This window comes from Mandrillus leucophaeus, unplaced genomic scaffold (assembly GCF_000951045.1).
Source record: "Mandrillus leucophaeus isolate KB7577 unplaced genomic scaffold, Mleu.le_1.0 Scaffold285, whole genome shotgun sequence".
In the NCBI taxonomy this organism is placed as follows: domain Eukaryota; kingdom Metazoa; phylum Chordata; class Mammalia; order Primates; family Cercopithecidae; genus Mandrillus; species Mandrillus leucophaeus.
In genome coordinates, this window is record NW_012102976.1 from 1,820,398 (window position 1) to 1,826,900 (window position 6,503).

General features: G+C 41.4%; 1 long non-coding RNA gene across 1 annotated transcript; it reads left to right on the top strand.

The window, feature by feature from the left end:
- Positions 1 to 282: 282 nt before the first annotated feature.
- LOC105543540 lies at positions 283 to 2,816 on the top strand. Its single transcript, XR_001006637.1, has 2 exons — positions 283 to 390; positions 2,422 to 2,816. It is a non-coding gene; the product is annotated as an uncharacterized LOC105543540 (long non-coding RNA).
- Positions 2,817 to 6,503: the final 3,687 nt, after the last annotated feature.

Here is a 6,503-nt window from a genome sequence, read left to right on the forward strand (position 1 = left end):
CTGATGAGGCTCCCTCCACGAGCAGGCTAGTAGCGCAAAGCCTAATCAACACTTCTGCGAGGAAGTTAGCAGCCTTCCTCCTGACCTGACTGCTTCCACTTCTGGTGGTGGCAATGCTGTCAAGCCTCATTACTGGAAAGTTCATCTTGTTAAATTTCCACTTAGAGCAGGGGATGTGTTAGGAGATAGCTCAGACTCTGTGGCCATTATGACATCAAATTCAGACAGTGACAGTCCAAGTGGTAGTCAAGGAGTTTTGTTTATAGCTTCATTGAAAAATGTGAACATTGGCTGAGCACGGTGGCTCACACCTGTAATCCCAGCACTTTAGGAGGCTGAGGTGGGTGGATCATGTGAGGTCAGGAGTTTGAGACCAGCCTGGCCAACATGGTAAAGCCCTGTCTCCACTAAAAATACCAAAAAAAATTTAGCTGGGCGTGGTGGTACATGCCTGTATCCCAGCTACTTGGGAGACTGAGGCAGGAGAATTGCTTGAACCTGGAAGGTGGAGGTTGCAGTGAGCTGAGATTGCACCACTGTACTCCAGCCTGGGTGATGGAGTAAGACTCCATCTCAAAAAAGTAAAAAAATGTGAACATTAATAAATGACTTAAGAAGTCATCGTATCTGCATACTACTGGATTAGATTTAACAGATTCAATCTTGGCTGAATAATGAAGGGAGTTTGGCATGAGTTCCAGGGTCAAAACAGAAGTAAAAACAAAACCAGTGATGGGCAGAGGCTTGAAATATATTAATACATCCACCAGGTAGTGCTGCATTAATAAATAAAGTCAGAAATCTTAGAGGGTGAAGGCAAAAAAGGCTTATTTCTTGCTCGCATAAAGTCCTATATAGGTTAGGCGATCCTCTGGGCAGCACTCCCTCTGTCTTGTTATGTTGCCATCTCAACAGGTGGCCTCAAGGGTTGCCAAGGCAAAGGACTAGAGGTCACTTCCTTATGCTGTGGACCAGGAGAAACACATATGACTTCTGCATACATTTTACTGGCTATAGAGAGCTGGGGAGTGGAGACTTCCTGAGTGACAGGAGGAGGAAAGGGTATAGGTGAGCACTAGAAGCCTCTACCACACATGGGAAGCGAGTGTGTATGGTCAGCGTGGAATCGGGAATGGCCAGAGTCTGATGTTATGAATATTCAGCATGGGATTAATATATATTGAACCTAATAATATCTTCATAAATTTTAAAATAAGCAGCCTCTTTGGATACCTTCCTTGGCCACTGGCATACCTTAGTAGGATTACCTACTGTTAACACCTGGTCTGATCCGTCTGCCTAACCTTCTGGTATCCTCCCTGCCTTGCAAGGGTCGTCCCTCACTCTGTGAGACCCATAGCTGCATGACACAGGCAGTAAGGGTGTGGTGAGACCTTACCAGGGCATGCTCTCAACACCTCCAAGTGCTCTCCTGCTGCTGCTGTTCCAGACATGCTGACACAGGCCCTGCATAAGCACTTTCCTGTCTGGTGAACTTCTATTGCTCCTCTGTATAGTGTGGTTGGTTGAAAGAGTGGTTTTAGGATATAGACTGTCTAGGTCCAAATCTCGTCTCTGTCATTAGCGAAGAATGAGACCCTGAACAAGGGACTTAACTTCACTGTGCCTCAGTTTCCTCATCTGTGGATATAATAATAACACCTTCCTGTTAGAATTGTTGTGATGATTGAGTTAATACACAAAAAGCACTTAGAATAGTGCCTGGCAAGTGGAAAGTGATTAAAAAACATCAGCTATGATCACTCTTCTTCAAGACTCAGTTTAAATGTAACTGAAACTTCCCTGAACTTGCTTCTTTTCTGGGTGCCTTCAGATTCTGCAAATGTCTCTGTTATAACATTTATCATGGTATATAATAATTATTAATTTACCCATTCTTCTCTCAGTTAGACTGTAATTACTCAAGGGCAATGTACTGCTCACCATTTACTCTAGTCCTTGACAGAGTGTCTAACATGTAAAATAGATTACCAAGTATTTTCTGAATTGATGGGCAGAGCCGGGGGGTAGAAATTGCTACAATTCGCCAATATACAGTTCTCCTCTCCTTCCTGTGCGCAAAGCAAAGCTACGTTTCCCAGCTCCCCATGCATCTAGAAGAATCACATAACTGAGTTTTGGAATGTGGGCAGAAATGATGTGTGCCACTTTTCAGGCTTGTCCTAAACTCAATGCACAATTTTCCATAGCTCCTTCTCTCCCTGTCATTCAATTGGCTGGATATGGTAGCATTTGAAGATAGAACAAGCCCAAATCTCTGACTCACCACTTGGAAGAGAGAGACCTAGACTTTACAGTTGTGTCAAGCTTTTGAAATCTGAACCTGTTTGTTATAGCAGTCAGTGTATTTTACCTAGCTAATAAAACAAGAATCTAGACACAACATTTTTTTTTCTGCAGGTTTCATGGCATGATACGACTCAATCCACAGACAGAGGCTGCTGAGCCCGGGACAGCTTATTGGACCAGCCCATATGAGAAGCACAAATGTACAGAAACAAACTGAACCCAAGGAAAGATTGGTGATACTTTGGGAGGGATGGCAGAGGAAGGGGAAACACATTGTCCATCCCTGTTCCAGCAAGGAGCCAACTCCCATTCAGCAGTCTCTGTGAACATCTAGGTAGCTTCCCCGTTCTTTCTGTCCAGTTGTGAGCAGCCACCAACTATGATTCCCCTCTTCCAGCAGGCTTTGCTTCCACATCACAAAGCATCATCCTGAGAAACAATTCCAGTTCTTTTTAGAGTTCTGTTTCCTTCATAGGTACCTATTGTCCTAATAAATGGAATTCCTTGGAACACAAAAGCATTTATTTCTTCTTTTAGCTAATTTAATTTTTACAGCTCTGGTGAAAAATATTTTATGTTTTTACTCAATGTGATTTTAAGATAATTTATTCTTGGATTCAATTTTGTTTTCATTTTCTAGAAAATCAGTTTGATTCACAGAAGGTTCATTCATTTAGTGGCTTTCCTTGCACATGGTTAATGCTTAAGCATTTGATCAAGCATTCCTCTTAGCAATATCTTTACAAGGTTCAACCCGAGAAGGTGTTAGATGGGGGAAATCCTCTACATTTGGGCAAAGCCTCTTTCCTCTGGACTAATTGAAATGGAAATCAGTCTGAATTGGTGAAATTGAATTGCAAACTATTTTTCAAGGAGATTCCTGTGTGATTTCAAGTTGCTCAAACTAAACTTAGTAAAGGGCATACTAACAAAGCTTTTTAGGTCATCTCCATCTAGCTTCCTAATGAAGAGGCTACATTGGGTAAATACCCGGGGTTCGTCATTTCACGCTAAGAAAATTTAGGACAGGGACACACAGGAGTTTAGGAACGGAGATTTAATAGGCAAAAGAAAGGGAAAGGGAAACAGCTCGCTTTCTAGAGTGAGAGAGAGGAGACTTCTGAGAGGAAAAGCCCGGCTGGTGGCAGATGGCACCAGATTTTATAGTTCGACTTGAGGAGGCGTTATCTGATTTATGTAGGGCTCACACATTGGTTCAATCAGGTGTGACGTATACAAAGCACGTGGGGAAGGCTGGCCACCTTACCCTAATCTTATTATGCAAATGAGCATTCCCTTTGGCTGGGCCTTCATTTTGTCTGCTCCTTACTGTACACGTGGCTGGCAGAGAAGGGAAGAGGCAGTCGCCATTTTCTAGTCGCCATGTCTAGTCCCAGGTAGTAGTTCTTTCCTGCTGGCATTCATCGTGAAAGCTCCCAGAGTGCTTGTCTATGTCTGCAGCTCGACTTCACAGGCTGCTCTTTGTTAGAAAATGATTTGGGGCAGCTTTTCTTTAAAAGATAAACCTTACCGAGGACTTCTGGACTATCTGCCTAAGTAATTTCTCTTAACTCGTGTATCACTAGTAGTTGGAATGTATATCTGTAGCTATATCTATCTTACAAAATTTTCCTGGGTTCTTAAACTCTTTGCTCTCAAGTCCTTTAAACATTCCTCTTGTACTTTTGTTTACTAAATTATGAAGAAAGACTATTAGCAAAAGGAAGTCCTTGTCCGTATAATTGTATTTTGTGAATTATAGGCTTTTATATTTAAAGTCAGGTGACAATTCATGCTTGGAAAGAAATTTCTTGACTAATTGATCATGGTTTTTTTGAGACAGGGTCTCACTGTGCTGTCCAGGCTGGAGTGCAGCGGTGCGATATCGGCTCACTGCAGCCTCTGCCTCTGGGATTCAAGCAATTCTCCCACCTCAGCCTCCTGAGTAGCTGGGTCTACAGGCTCATGCCAGTATGTCTGTCTAAGTTTTGTATTTTTAGTAGAGACAGGGTTTCGCCATGTTGGCCAGGCTGGTATCAAACTCCTGACCTCAAGTGATCCACCAGCCTTAGCCTCCCAAAGTGCTGGGATGACAGGTGTGAGCCACTGTGTCTGGCCTAATTGATCATGTTTTTAGTGTTATAACTAACAGATTTTTGGATTGAATGATAGGTGTTTTTGATTTGTTGGTGTGGCTTTGGAAAGGAAAACTGGCCCTTCTAAAGATATCAGTTCTTTCCTGGAAAGCAATGTCAGAGATAGCTATAAGGCAAGACTTGTGTTTTTCAGTGTGAGACATTGCTCCTTTCTGTTTAGGGCACTGCTTGTGCTATAGCACAGAGGAGGCATATTCTGGAAGGATGTGTTTCTCTGAAGTGAACTTTAAAGTTCAATGAACAGATTTTACTGACACATAGGAAAATAGATGATGGTCATGTAAAATGGAATATGCCACTCTTGATGTTTCCTCCTTTGTGTTATATTCTGTGCCCTCAGATTGGTCTTCAGTTACCCATGGTGAAACATGTAAGCCTTGAAAAACTTTTTGGTGAGCTCATAGATTATCTATAAGATGGTTTATGGTCATCTATATTATAGGGTAACAACATAAGTTTATCCTCCAAGTTTGGACACTTTTGAGAGTAAAAGGTGGAGTTATTAATATGTCAAGGAAATAAGCAAAAATGGGACTTTTCTAAGCAACCTAGACATACGGTCATTCTACTTATGGGAAATGTGTGTCTTTTATAGGTTAGATATCAGGTCCCATAAGAGCGTGTGGCCAAGATGGCCAGCTCCACCAAAGATTCATACTCTCCCTTCCATAGCATGGAGTTGTGCTGGGAAGCAATTTTCCTACCAGGGACAACATCTTCTAGTCCCTTTACATCTAAGTAGTACCATGAGACTGGATCATGCCAAAGAAATGTTTTGGAAGTGAAATGTTTCACTTTGGAACCAAGGAACTGAAAAAAACAAGTATGCCTCCACCTTCCTCACCTTCCTCTCCACCCATCTCTATCTCCCTCTGCACGCTGAATACAGAAGTCTCCAGGACCCTAGTGGAGGAAAGACCTACAAGATGGAATGATTCTGGGTCCCAAATGACCATGTGAAACACTGCCCACTGGTCAGAAACATCCATGTTGCAGTCTTTAGGGCACACAAAATTAAAATATATTAAGCCTCTTAGGTTGTCACATTTGTTATAGCAGCTAGCATTACCATAGCTAATACTGAATACTTTAATTCAATACATCCAACCACTATTGAGAATCTACTATCTTTCCATTGGAAATACAAAGACATGTAAGATCTGGTCACTGTCCTCAAGAAGTTTAGAGTCTGGGGGAAGTACACATGTATATACGTAATGGTAATTTAAAGTTCTGAATAAAAGGAAATTAATTTAATTTTGAATGCTATTTGAGTTGTCTGCAGCATATTCAAATGGCACTATCTTCTATGTAGATAGAAGGAGCCCAAGCCAAGAAGAGAGGTCTGGTATCAAAGATTTGCTGAATTCACAATTGCAGAGGCTTATGTCAGCCCCTTAGAAAGAATTTGAGGACTCCTTGGAAAGTAAGAGAACTTCCCTCCACATTCCTGAGGATTACTTATTTATTTTTATTTAAAAATGTTTTTTCTTTATTCTTTTTTTAAACTTTTAAGTTTGGGGTACATGTGCAGGTTTGTTACATAGGTAAACCTGTGTCATTGGGTTTGTTGTGCAGATTATTTTATCACTCGGGTATTAAGCCTAGTATCCATTAGTTATTTCTCCCAATCCTCTTTCTTCTCCCACCCTCCACCCTCCAATAGGCCCCAGTGTGTGTTGTTTCCCTCTATGTATCCATGTGTTCTCATCATTTAGTTCCCACTTATAAGTGAGAACATGTGGTATTTGGTTTTCTGTTCCTGTGTTAGTCTGCGAAGGATAATCGCCTCCAGCTCCATCCGTGTCCCTGTAAAAACATGATTTCATTCTTTTTAATGGCTGCCTAGTATTCTGTAGTGTATATTTACCACATTTTATTTATCCAGTCTATCATTGATGGGCATTTAGGTTGATTCCATATCTTTGTGATTGTGAATAGTGCTACAGTGAACATGTGGACATGTGTCTTTATGGTAGAATGATTTATATTCCTTTTAGTGTATACCTAGTAATGGGATTGCTGGGTTGAATGTCA